Genomic DNA, 14,930 nt, shown 5'->3' with positions numbered 1-14,930 from the left:
TTGTTTTGTCTGATATGTGTCAAATGTGCCAGCGGATTCCTCGGAGTTTCCTAGTCAGTGCTGCCTCGTACTTTGCCATTTAGGACAGTCCCCAACAAGAATTTGGAGCATCCCCTGCGCCCCCTCTACAGCGGTGGACTCCTTCCCTCTTGCCTGGTCAGAAGCGCCCAACAACCACTTTCTCTGTGTCAAATAGACAGAATGTGGGGAGATTTTCCTCTGTAGAATTTACATAGTATGCTCAGATTAGAGTTTCACCGGAATTTGCCTGGACAGTCCAGGTTTTTGATCATGTTCCCAAGAAAATGCGAAAAAAAAAAAAAAGAAAATGCTGCGAGTAAAAATTTTAACCTAGCAGACAGCAGGTAATCATGGATGAAAGATGTGGATGCCTGAGTCTCCATCCTCTGCTGAGTGAGCTCACTATCCACTATCTGTGACTGAAGTCTCCCCCTTCCCTCTCCTTCTCCTAAATGAGTGAGTACACTAAGGTAAGGGGGACTCAGATGTAAGGGGTGCTCTGTGGACTCAGATATAATGGGGGGCTTTGGGAACCCTAATTTAATGGGGAATGCTGGGAATGTGGGTGCTTTGGTGAGCAGAAACCCCCTTACATCAGAGTTTCCATTTACACCAGATATGCTGCTAAAGTGTTCAAGTTTAGTTTAAAGAAAAGGTGGCAACCCCAGCTCAAATGCAGGCACAGGCCCCTTTAACTCCTTTTCCCACAATTCTCTGGGTTGGTGAAAGATACGTTTCTCTGAAATCCACTGCCCATCCATCAGCAGCTCAGAGAGGCCTCACCTGATAAGGCAGAGGGAGCTGGGTAAGTAATCTTCAGTCAGGTGGGAGGCCTTCCACTGTCAGAACCAACATGCAGGCTGAAGCCTAATTTCAGGCAGCTTTTCCAAAAGTCTAAAGTGCGAAAACTCTCCATGATTGCTACTAGAGTACTTAAGTTCCAGTGGGGTGGCCCTTTGTCCTCGGGCCTTGGATCCCTGCTCCTGAGTTTCTAGAGCTATCCTGGACTTCACTGTCAGGGATACCAGTCTATGATGATAATGACAAGTCACTGTTTATGTTCTAAATTGCTTTCTGAACAAGTACTGACTCTTAGTTTGACTTTCTGTAGTTAAAAAGCCTTATAGAGACTGTGGCCACAAGTTGCCCTCATTGAGCCTCGGGTGCATTGCTATGAAGAGTCAATGTTTGTGTACCTTTAATAATCTATTTTGTATTATTCTGCAGTGTATGCATGCTATTTTCCATCCTGAATCTGTTCTGCATTATTACTTCTAAGGCCACATACACACTAAGGGTGGCCATAAATGCATTGAAATTGGCGGGTTCAGCAGGGACCGTCTGAATTTCGATCCATGTATGGGCAGGCTGGTTGTTCAGAAGACTCCTCGGCATCAGAATACAATAGGACAACAGGAGCGATTCCCCCATTCACCTCTAATGTGTGTATGGGGGAATCGGGTCAATTTTTATCGTTCAACAATCTGGTTGAATGAAAAAATAAAAAATGTATAGCCAGCTTAACATTAGGTTCAGGTGTATCATATTCCAGTATTTATAGGCACCCAGGTGCAGTGTTCAGCCCCTGCTGTCAGTTGCCTTTCAATATCTATGACGAGTTGAAATACAGAGCAGATGGGTGCTGTACCAAGTGGTACTCACATTTAGGGCTGTATGCATTCAGTAAGCCTGGAATGCAGTCATTCATTCTGAGGGTAACAGTGTGTGGAATACACAGTGGTGGTGGCAAGGAGAGCAGGTAAATGTTTAGGGATAGGGGAAGGGGGTAGCATAACCACTGGGGTGTTTTTATCTTAAAGGAGTAAGAAGGTTTTTTATCCTAATGCATTCTATGCATTAAGATAAAAAAAAAACCTTCTGGGTGTAGCAGCCTCCCCAGCACCCCCTAATACTTACCTGAACCCCATCTCTCTCCAGCGATGTCCACGAGTCCCTCCTGATCGGCTGTGACACAGCCGTGGCGCCATTAGCCCCCACGACTGTCAATCAAAGTCAGTTAGCAAATCAGGAGAGAGAGGGGGTGAGGCCAAAAATCAGCTCCGTGTCTGAATGGACACATGGAGCTGCAGCTGGGCTCGGGTGCCCTCATAGCAAGCTGCTTGCTGGGGGGGGGCACTCAATAGGAGGGAGGGGCCAGGAGTAGCAACGAGGGACCAGAGAAGTGGTGGGTCCAGGCTGCTCTGTGCAAAGCCAACTGCACAGAGGAGGTAATTATAACATGTTATTTAAAAAAAAAAACGAGACTTTATAATGCAGTGAATGCCTTAGGAAAACCATTCTCAACCAGGGTTCCATGGAACCCTAATGTTCCTCCAGGGTTGCTAGGGGTTCTTTGGCTAACTTACCTCCCGTCTGATGATACCTGCATAGTCCAGAGCTAGCGGCATTACTGCAAGCATGTAATTCTGGCCACCAATGTAAGGGGACATTCTTCCCACTTACCACCACCAATGTAAGGGGCATTTTTCTAATGAAGCCTAATCTTATCAGGTCTTCACTGAGACCTGCAAATTATGTCAAGTGTTCCTCTGGGTTAAGGTAAGAAAATCTACATGTTAACTTGAATCCTAGGAAGCTTTTCTCTGTACATAACCCATGCTTATTCTCCTTGAGGCCTCACTCCATTTTCCGTGATATAATGGCTGGGTCCCTAGGATGCCTGGTACTGTGAATTGGACCAAAAACTGGGGTACTGATCACTAAGGCAGGAACCTAAGCACACAAGTTCCTTCACTACTGGGACCTTCCGTCACCTATGCCAAGTCACATCTGCATCCCAACCTACTGCCTGCTTCATGCACTTAGACACCAGTGTAGTCATTACCAACATCCATATAGGCTTTCCCATTTAGCTCCACTGCACCTTAGATATATTTACTGCATCTTCTCTTTTTCTGTCCCCTTTTTCTGTCTTGTCCCCTGGTGTGAACCATATTTTTGATACACCATGCAAGCATGCACCCCTTTAACTAATATCGTTATGTGTCATCAGACCAGGCAGAGATGTATAACAACAAAGTTTATTTATGAAATCACAGCTTCTTCACATCCATTCCTAACACAAAGAACCTTCTGACTGCCCCTTGGTACCCCTTCCTTTTAAGGTAGTCATACCTTGTAAATAGTAGAAAGTCTTTAGAGTCCTTTAACCCTTTTGCTGCCAGACCCTGTGCTCCACTTTTAAACTTAGCTGGCCAGGCCATTTTTGCAATTTTTCCATTGCTTTTTTATTTTTCCCTGACAGCTTTCAGAGTTTGTTAACCACTTGCCGACCGCCCCACACAGATTTACTGCGGCAGGGCGGCTCGGCTGAGCATAATCACATACATGTACTTGATTATGTGCATGCGGTCTCAGCGGGGCACGCGCGACGCCGAAACCACACTCCCGCTATGATTACACACAGCAGGAGCCAGACCACTGGAGGGGCGGGCTTGATCGCTGCCGGCCTCCTGCGATCTTCGGGGAAACTGACAGGAGAGCCGCTTGCCTATGTAAACAAAGCAGGCAGCTCTTCTGTCACACAGGCACACTGAGATTGTGTGTTTCAGCTAAGCTGAAACACTGACCTCTGTGTGCCTTTCACAGAGTCCCCCCCCCCCACAGTTAGCAAGCACAATAAGGCTTACATTTAACCCCTTGATCATCCCCAGTAATTAACCCCTTCCCTGCCAGTGCCATTTATACAGTAACAGGGCATTTTATTTTGCACTGATTAATGTCACTGGCCCCCAAAAAGTGTCAAAAATGTCAGTTAGGGGTCCAATCTGTCCGCCGCAATGTCACAGTCCCGCTAAAAATTACTGATTGCCGCCATTACTAATAAAACAAATAAATAAATAAATAAATAAAAAGTCCAAAAATCTATCCCGTAGTTTGTAAACGCTATAACTTTTGTCTAAACCAATTAATACATGCTTTTTGGGATTTTTTTTTTTTTTACCAAAAATATGTAGCAGAGTACAAATTGGCCTAAACTGATAAAAAAAATTTGTTTTTTAAATGTTTTTATTAGGAATGTTTTATAGCAGAAAGTAAAAAATATTGTGTTTTTTTTTCAAAATTGTTGCTCTTTTTTTGTTTATAGCGCAAAATCTAAAAACCGCAGAGGTGATCAAATACCACCAAAACAAAGCTCTATTTGTGGGAAAAAAAGGACATCAATTGTATTTGGGTACATCGTTGCTTGACCGCGCAATTGTTAGTTAAAAAAACACAGTGCCGAATCGCAAAAAAATGGTCATTAAGGGGATAAAAACCTTCCGTAGCTGAAGTGGTTAAAGTCCCCCCAAACCCTATATTTTCTGAAAGCACATGACTGGTAGAATACAAATAAGGTGCTACTGATTTTTAGAGCACAATGATATTTGGGCAAATGTTTATCAAAAAAATATTTTTGCTAAAAATACACTAAAATCATTGTTAGCAGATAAAAACATAGCACATTTTACAAAATTCCTGCTAAATATAAAAGTTAACCTGTATTGAGTTAATAAATAACCCCTATTTGTAAATTTTAGATTGTGCCTTTTTACAAAATGGTGAAAATCGAACATATGCAAAAATGGAAATATCCAAATTTCTCAAAAAGTCTGGAGATTTTCATTGTTTCCTTGCAGCTTACAGAGTTTGTTTAAGACCCGTCCAAACCATATATTTTCTGAAAGCACATGACCTGTAGAATAAGAAGAAGGTGCTACTGAGTTTAACGCACTGCAATATTCGCGCAAATGTTTATCAAAACAATATATTCGCTAAAACTTAATTTTTAGCAGATATAAATGCAGCAAATTTCACTAAATTCCTACTAAGGCCTCTTTCACACGGCCGCTCTGCTGTTTTTGTCCGCTGCGGGACTTTTTTTTTTTTCACGGAGCGGATGACATTTGTGTCATCCGCTCCGTAAGTCCGCATATCATCCCGTCCGTTTGCGGATGATATGCGGACATAATGTAAGTCTATGGGCATTGCGGATGTCAGCGGATGACACCGCTGTCATCCGATTTTCCTTCCTTTCCGTTTTTTGAACGGAGGAAAAATAGGGTTCTGTTCCGTTCCAAAAAACGGAACAGAACTGAAAGGAAGAAAATCGGATGTCAGCGGATGGTATTCCGCTGACATCCGCAATGCCATTGAATTACATTATGTCCGCAAATCATCCGCAAAAAAATAGGATGATTTGCGGACATACGGAGCGCCCGTGTGAAAGGGCCCTAAATAGAAAAGCTTAACCTGTATTGAATTAATACTGTGAATAACAAATATTTGTAATTTTTAAATTACGGCTTTTTTCAAAATGGTGAAAATTGAACTTACGCAAAACTGTAAATAACCAAATTTCTCAAAAAATCTGGAGATTTTCATTTTTCACTTTCAGCTTTCAGATATGTTAAAAGAGCCCCCAAACTATACATTTTCTGAAAGCAAAGGGCCAGTAGAAAAAATGGAAGGTGCTATTGATTTTTAAGGCCCTGCGATATTTGCGCAAATGTTTGCCAAAACAATATTTTCGCTAAAACTGCGTTAAAATCATTATTAGCAGATACAAACACAGCAAATTTTACAAAATCCCTGCTAAATTCCTTCTAAATATAAAAGCTAAAACTGTATTGAGTTCATTAATAACAAATATATATTTTAAATTGTGCCTTTTTGAGAAATAGTGAAAATCAGACGTACGCAAAATTTTCTCTAAAAATCTGGAGGTTTTCCTTTTTCACTTACAGCTTTCAGAGTTTATAAAAGACCCCCCCCCCCCCCAAACCATATATTTTCTGAAAACACATGGTCAGTAGAATAAAAAGAAGGTGCTACTGATTTTTAAGGCACAGTGATATTTGCGCAAATGTTTATAAAACAAATATTTTCACAAAAAATACACTAAAATCATTAATAGTGGATTCATACATGGCAAAATGTACAAAATTCCTACTAAATATAAAAGTTAAAACTGTACTAGTTGATAACAAATATTTTAATAAATATTTGTACATTTTAAATTGCACTTTTTTGAAAATGGTGAAAACTGAATGTACGCAAAACTGTAAATAAAAACAATTTACTCAAAAACTCCAGGAAGTTACCATTTTTCACTTACAGCTTTCAGAATTTGAAAAGTCCCCTCAGGCTCTGTTCACACTGGTGCGATGCGGGAAACCCTGGGAATCCAGTGTGGGTTCCTGCATCGCACCTGAATTGCTGGCAGTTCACACTGCCCTCTGCAAACTGCTGCAGGTGTCAATGCAAAGTTAATGACACCCAGATCGGTTTTCAGATCGCAGTGCGAACTGTGATTCTGGTGCAGACAAAAAAAAGAGTCCTGCACGAGTTTGGTCCGAATGTGATGCAAATTCAGCCATACAGTCTGTATGGCTGAATTCGCACCACACAGACATTGCATGTGATCTGCACAGCAATGCGGTGCAAATCACAAGCGATGCCTGGTATCGCTCCAGTGTGCACTGACCCACCAACCAGACATTTCCTGAAAGCACATGATCTATATAATAAAAAAAGTGCTACTGATTTTTTGGGCCTCGCAATAATTGCGCAAATGTTCATCATATCGCTATTTTCACCAAAAATACACTAAAATCGTTAATAGTGAACATAAACACAACATAACTTACAAAATTCCTGCTAAATTACTACTAAAGCATCATTCACATGTGGCATACTAAAATGTATGTCCATGGAGTGCCATGTTTACCCGCACAGGGATGCACAGGTGTTCCATGCATCCCTGCACAGGCAGTCCCATTTATGTCAATTGTGATGCAACGGCTGCATAGCTGCTGTTCCCAATCTGACATCCGTGTGTGTGTGGGGGTGCAGGACCCCGAACGCAGACAGTATCAGCTCAGGGACATGCATGTGAACCTACATAGATGTCAATTTGGGAGCAACGGCTCTGTTTGTGCAGTTGCTACATCCCAAATTACATCAATGGGACTGTCTGCATCCCTGTATAAAGGTACGCTGTGTATGCCCGGTGTGAACAAGGCCTTAGGCCGCTTTCACACAAGCAGACCGAGGGGGTCTGCCTGTCCATTTTTCAAGTGGGCCCAATCGGACCACCCATTGTTTTCTATGGAGAGGCTGATGTAAATATACATGTGTACGTTTACATCCGCCTGCATCCGATCCGGTCCACTAAAATCAGACAGATGGGGATCAAATTCCCCATTCATCTAGCAGATTAGATCGGATCTGATGGAAATGGACAGGTGGCCCATTTCCATCTGACTGTCCCATAGAGACAGTGGGCTGTGTCCGTGTCCGCTCTGCATAAGCGAAGTGGACGTGGACCTGTCATGTTTTTTTTGTTTTTATTTTTTAAATTTCTTTACAATTATATATATATATTTTTTTTGAGGGGTGGGGGTCTTTGGTGAGATATCAGAGGTCTAAACAGAGCCCCATATCTAGTTTTTTGAGACAGAGAAAGGGACTTAAGAAAGTCCCTTTCTCTGCACCACTTCCCATGAATGAATGAATAAGAAGTCTGTATAGAGACCTTATTCATTCATAAACTGTCAGTCTGACATAGAAAACTCTTGGTTTCGGCGGGAGGGAAAGGGGTGTCGCCGCGGGGATGGATGAATGGGGGGTGCAGGGGCCGGTACAGGGGGGACATTCTGTGATCCCCTCCAAGCCCAAGCAGCACCTGAATCTGGTGGGAGTGGCAGAGGAGGGATGCCAGCTTCTAAAGGTAGCAGGGGATCGGCTTTGCAGGGGGGGGGGGAATCAATGCTGAGAAGGGGGATGAAGGGGATAGGAAAGAAGGGTGGGGGTAGTAGTTTTATGTGACAGGGAGAGGTGGGAGGGGGAGAAGCTGGGGACGGGGAAGCAGCAGCATGGGGGGGGGGGGTCACATTTTAGGTTAATAACTCTGATCAACGGATTATAATCTGCTGAACAGAGTTGTAGAATTGTTCAGCAGAGTCTGCTGAACAATTCTGTTATAAGTTCATGGTCATTGAAGTGACCATGAGCTTATAGCAGGGGGAGAAATTAGGTCCACACGGCATACAGACCAAGGTAGCTGCAAGCAGTGCTGTAGGTCCGTACGCCTACGGACCTGGCAGTAAAAGGGTTAAGCATAGCTCCCAATTGTCCCTGATTTCGAGGGACTGTTCCTGATTTGGAACAAAGTCCATTTTTTTTTCAAATATTATCTTTTTATTCAGGAATTTATAAAATTATACATAACTTTTCTAGTATCAGATACATTTCCAACCTAATATATAATATAACATCTCTTTTTGCTATTTCCTTAAATTCCTTTCTTTTTCTTCTTTCCCTTTCCCTCCCTTCCCACCCTCTCTCCCAAAAAAAAAAATTATAATTTTGCGGCCAGAGATGGAGGGGTCACCTCGCTCTCCCTATCTTGTTATTCCCTTATTTTATCTTGCTATATATTGTTTCCCTTCTTCAGAGCATATAAAGTGATTCCATAGTTCCCAAATTTTCCTATATTTTTCCTGCCTATTTTGTGCCGTGGCGATTAATTCTTCCAATCTCCTATTGTCATCTATCCTATGTATCCAATCGGATACCGAGGGGGGCTGTGTTTTTTCCCAAAAGCCTGGGATGCATGCCTTTGCCGCATTTACCAGGTGAGGAATAACCGATCTTTCATATTTATTTGCTGGTATGTCCGATATATTTAGTAAAAAGAAGGTCGGGTTCTCCTCTATTTCATATTCCACAAATTTCTGAATTATAGACTTCACTCCCGCCCAGTATGTTTTTATCTTAGAACAGGTCCAGAAGATATGATACAGTGTGCCCACTTCTTTTCCACATCTTAATTTTTTTTTTTTTTTTGGGGAATGTCATATAACAGAATGTGAAAAAATATTGTTTTTTTTTCACAATTGTCGCTGTTTTTTGTTTATAGCGCAAAAAATAAAAATCGTACAGGTGATCAAATACCACCAAAAGAAATCTCTATTTGTGAGAAAAAAAGTTTGCAAATTTCGTTTGGGTACAGCCTCGTACGACCGCACAATTGTCCGTTAAAGTAACGCAGTGCCGAATCGCAAAATAGGGCCTGGTCAGGAAGGGGGTAAAAACCTTCCAGGGCTGAAGTGGTTAAACAACAGAAGAACAATATGTCAAATAAAATGTCCACTAACAATCGGTAAGATATTTAACAAAGACTGTTATTTAATTGTGATTATTTCCAATAACTGCATCTACAATATTTGTCATAGCTTTGTATTGCGGGATCTTTGCTGTGCCACTTTTCTATTTGCAGTTCCCTACTATAAAAACATTGTTCTTTGGCATATTAGTGAAAAATTATCTTGGTTGCTCAGATACAGATTATTAAGTAATTTAATGATAAAACAATTACAAACATAATTAGGCCATCTTTAAGCCTTGCATGCCACTCTACCCACATTTTCTGTGTCCTTGTTTAATAATTGGAGCTGCATTAGCACATACTGCATAAAAACAGGGCAATGTCAAGTGTTATTATTATTACAAAAGACAATACGAACTGATTCATTAAGATTAGTGTTGAGCGAACACGGACTGTATTATTCGTGTTCGTACCGAATAATTGGATTTTTTTTACCCGAACACGGACACGGACACTTTACTGTATGTTCGGGTAAAAATCCGTGTTCGGTCGTTTTATTTCCGGGTTTTGCATGCTTTGGCGCTCTTTTCATGGCGGGCTTTCAACAGCCAATCAACAATCGTTTAACTGGTGTGCCTTAAGCCATCCCAGCCATGCCTGCAAATGTCTTAGTAGCTGTGATTGGCCGTCTGAAGCATGTGACCAAGTCTTTATAAGTTCGAGGCAGCCGCCGCAGCAGCGTCATTCTGCTGCTTAGCTAAGGGACAGAGCACACATCAATGTGCTGGCTGCTGATTAGGGAAAGATAGGCAGGAAAAAACCATTTGTGTCCGGATAGAATTGAGGGACAGGTCGGAGTGTTTAGGCAGGGCGAGTTGTAGGCATTTTAGGGATAGAGTCTGCTGAATTATAGGGTCAGTGTCTTCTACAAACTACAATCGATATTGCTGTGTGGGGGGTGGGGTGAATCTGCACTCAATCCTGATCTACGATCTCTTCTCAATCCTGTTAGGGACAGAGTCTGCTGAATTTTAGGGAAACTGTGTTCTACAAACTACAATCGATATTGCTGTGTGGTGTGGGATTGGAGATAGGCAGGTGTCAGTGATCCACATCCATTTTTCTGTGTGTGAGCTGCAGTGAACACAATCTTTTTGGGCTGCAGTGAACACAATCTTTTTGGGCTGCAGTGAACACAATCTTTTTGGGCTGCAGTGAACACAATCTTTTTGGGGTGCAGTGAACAAAATCTTTTTGGGGTGCAGTGAACACAATCCTTTTTGGTGTGCAGTGAACACAATCTTTGTGGGGTGCAGTGAACAAAATCCTTTGTGGGGTGCAGTGAACACAATCTTTTTGGGGTGCAGTGAACAAAATCCTTTTTGGGGTGCAGTGAACAACATCCTTTTTGGGGTGCAGTGAACACAATCTTTTTGGGGTGCAGTGAACAAAATCCTTTGTGGGGTGCAGTGAACACAATCTTTTTGGGGTGCAGTGAACACAATCTTTTTGGGGTGGAGTGAACAACATCCTTTTTGGGGTGCAGTGAACAAAATCCTTTTTGGGGTGCAGTGAACAAAATCATTTTTGGGGTGCAGTGAACACAATCTTTTTGGGGTGCAGTGAACACAATCTTTGTGGGGTGCAGTGAACACAATCTTTTTGGGGTGGAGTGAACAACATCCTTTTTGGGGTGCAGTGAACAACATCCTTTTTGGGGTGCAGTGAACACAATCTTTTTGGGGTGCAGTGAACACAATCTTTGTGGGGTACAGTGAACAGAATCTTTGTGGGGTGCAGTGAACACAATCTTTGGGGGGTACAGTGAACACAATCTTTTTGGGGTGCAGTGAACACAATCTTTGTGGGGTGCAGTGAACACAATCTTTTTGGGGTGGAGTGAACAAAATCATTTTTGGGGTGCAGTGAACAACATCCTTTTTGGGGTGCAGTGATCAAAATCCTTTTTGGGGTGCAGTGAACACAATCTTTTTGGGGTGCAGTGAACAAAATCCTTTGTGGGGTGCAGTGAACAGAATCTTTGTGGGGTGCAGTGAACACAATCTTTGGGGGGGGTACAGTGAACACAATCTTTTTGGGGTGCAGTGAACACAATCTTTGTGGGGTACAGTGAACAGAATCTTTGTGGGGTGCAGTGAACACAATCTTTGGGGGGTACAGTGAACACAATCTTTTTGGGGTGCAGTGAACACAATCTTTGGGGGGTACAGTGAACACAATCTTTTTGGGGTGCAGTGAACACAATCTTTGTGGGGTGCAGTGAACACAATCTTTGGGGGGGTACAGTGAACACAATCTTTTTGGGGTGCAGTGAACAACATCCTTTTAGGGTGCAGTGAACACAATCTTTGTGGGGTGCAGTGAACAACATCCTTTTAGGGTGCAGTGAACACAATCTTTGTGGGGTACAGTGAACAGAATCTTTGTGGGGTGCAGTGAACACAATCTTTGGGGGGTACAGTGAACACAATCTTTGTGAGGTGCAGTGAACACAATCTTTGTGGGGTGCAGTGAACACAATCATTGTGGGGTGCAGTGAACTCAATCTTTGTGGGGTACAGTGAACACAATCTCATACTTCTGAAGATTTGAGGGTGCTGCCTGTTCCATACTCCCCCTACTCCTCATCTAGCCTTTTAGGGGTACAAACAATAGTAATTGGGGCCTAGTGTGGTTGTGTACGTGTGATATACATACACTTTTTTTGGATCATATTTTCTATTCCGCTATTTAATCAAAAACCTTTGGGGATCAGTTAAATTGGGGGATAGTCTGTGTTGGTACGTGTGAGAGAGATCCACCTTTCCAAGTTGTTGGGGTTCATCTCATACTTCTGAAGGTTTGAGGGTGCTGCCTGTTCCATACCCCCCCTACTCCTCATCTAGCCTTTTAGGGGTACAAACAATAGTAATTGGGGCCTAGTGTGGTTGTGTACGTGTGATATACATACACTTTTTTTGGATCATATTTTCTATTCCGCTATTTAATCAAAAACCTTTGGGGATCAGTTAAATTGGGGGATAGTCTGTGTTGGTACGTGTGAGAGAGATCCACCTTTCCAAGTTGTTGGGGTTCATCTCATACTTCTGAAGGTTTGAGGGTGCTGCCTGTTCCATACTCCCCCTACTCCTCATCTAGCCTTTTAGGGGTACAAACAATAGTAATTGGGGCCCAGTGTGGTTGTGTACGTGTGATATACATACACTTTTTTTGGATCATATTTTCTATTCCGCTATTTAATCAAAAACCTTTGGGGATCAGTTAAATTGGGGGATAGTCTGTGTTGGTACGTGTGAGAGAGATCCACCTTTCCAAGTTGTTGGGGTTCATCTCATACTTCTGAAGGTTTGAGGGTGCTGCCTGTTCCATACTCCCCCTACTCCTCATCTAGCCTTTTAGGGGTACAAACAATAGTAATTGGGGCCTAGTGTGGTTGTGTACGTGTGATATACATACACTTTTTTTGGATCATATTTTCTATTCCGCTATTTAATCAAAAACCTTTGGGGATCAGTTAAATTGGGGGATAGTCTGTGTTGGTACGTGTGAGAGAGATCCACCTTTCCAAGTTGTTGGGGTTCATCTCATACTTCTGAAGATTTGAGGGTGCTGCCTGTTCCATACCCCCCCTACTCCTCATCTAGCCTTTTAGGGGTACAAACAATAGTAATTGGGGCCTAGTGTGGTTGTGTACGTGTGATATACATACACTTTTTTTGGATCATATTTTCTATTCCGCTATTTAATCAAAAACCTTTGGGGATCAGTTAAATTGGGGGATAGTCTGTGTTGGTACGTGTGAGAGAGATCCACCTTTCCAAGTTGTTGGGGTTCATCTCATACTTCTGAAGGTTTGAGGGTGCTGCCTGTTCCATACCCCCCCTACTCCTCATCTAGCCTTTTAGGGGTACAAACAATAGTAATTGGGGCCTAGTGTGGTTGTGTACGTGTGATATACATACACTTTTTTTGGATCATATTTTCTATTCCGCTATTTAATCAAAAACCTTTGGGGATCAGTTAAATTGGGGGATAGTCTGTGTTGGTACGTGTGAGAGAGATCCACCTTTCCAAGTTGTTGGGGTTCATCTCATACTTCTGAAGGTTTGAGGGTGCTGCCTGTTCCATACCCCCCCTACTCCTCATCTAGCCTTTTAGGGGTACAAACAATAGTAATTGGGGCCTAGTGTGGTTGTGTACGTGTGATATACATACACTTTTTTTGGATCATATTTTCTATTCCGCTATTTAATCAAAAACCTTTGGGGATCAGTTAAATTGGGGGATAGTCTGTGTTGGTACGTGTGAGAGAGATCCACCTTTCCAAGTTTTTGGGGTTCATCTCATACTTCTGAAGATTTGAGGGTGCTGCCTGTTCCATACCCCCCCTACTCCTCATCTAGCCTTTTAGGGGTACAAACAATAGTAATTGGGGCCTAGTGTGGTTGTGTACGTGTGATATACATACACTTTTTTTGGATCATATTTTCTATTCCGCTATTTAATCAAAAACCTTTGGGGATCAGTTAAATTGGGGGATAGTCTGTGTTGGTACGTGTGAGAGAGATCCACCTTTCCAAGTTTTTGGGGTTCATCTCATACTTCTGAAGATTTGAGGGTGCTGCCTGTTCCATACCCCCCCTTCTCCTCATCTAGCCTTTTAGGGGTACAAACAATAGTAATTGGGGCCTAGTGTGGTTGTGTACGTGTGATATACATACACTTTTTTTGGATCATATTTTCTATTCCGCTATTTAATCAAAAACCTTTGGGGATCAGTTAAATTGGGGGATAGTCTGTGTTGGTACGTGTGAGAGAGATCCACCTTTCCAAGTTGTTGGGGTTCATCTCATACTTCTGAAGGTTTGAGGGTGCTGCCTGTTCCATACTCCCCCTACTCCTCATCTAGCCTTTTAGGGGTACAAACAATAGTAATTGGGGCCTAGTGTGGTTGTGTACGTGTGATATACATACACTTTTTTTGGATCATATTTTCTATTCCGCTATTTAATCAAAAACCTTTGGGGATCAGTTAAATTGGGGGATAGTCTGTGTTGGTACGTGTGAGAGAGATCCACCTTTCCAAGTTGTTGGGGTTCATCTCATACTTCTGAAGGTTTGAGGGTGCTGCCTGTTCCATACCCCCCCTACTCCTCATCTAGCCTTTTAGGGGTACAAACAATAGTAATTGGGGCCTAGTGTGGTTGTGTACGTGTGATATACATACACTTTTTTTGGATCATATTTTCTATTCCGCTATTTAATCAAAAACCTTTGGGGATCAGTTAAATTGGGGGATAGTCTGTGTTGGTACGTGTGAGAGAGATCCACCTTTCCAAGTTTTTGGGGTTCATCTCATACTTCTGAAGATTTGAGGGTGCTGCCTGTTCCATACCCCCCCTACTCCTCATCTAGCCTTTTAGGGGTACAAACAATAGTAATTGGGGCCTAGTGTGGTTGTGTACGTGTGATATACATACACTTTTTTTGGATCATATTTTCTATTCCGCTATTTAATCAAAAACCTTTGGGGATCAGTTAAATTGGGGGATAGTCTGTGTTGGTACGTGTGAGAGAGATCCACCTTTCCAAGTTGTTGGGGTTCATCTCATACTTCTGAAGGTTTGAGGGTGCTGCCTGTTCCATACTCCCCCTACTCCTAGCCTTTTAGGGGTACAAACAATAGTAATTGGGGCCTAGTGTGGTTGTGTACGTGTGATATACATACACTTTTTTTGGATCATATTTTCTATTCCGCTATTTAATCAAAAACCTT

The sequence above is a fragment of the Pelophylax lessonae genome, assembly GCF_965119305.1.
Source record: "Pelophylax lessonae genome assembly, chromosome: 2".
NCBI lineage: Eukaryota > Metazoa > Chordata > Amphibia > Anura > Ranidae > Pelophylax > Pelophylax lessonae.
This window is presented reverse-complemented; position numbering follows the sequence as displayed.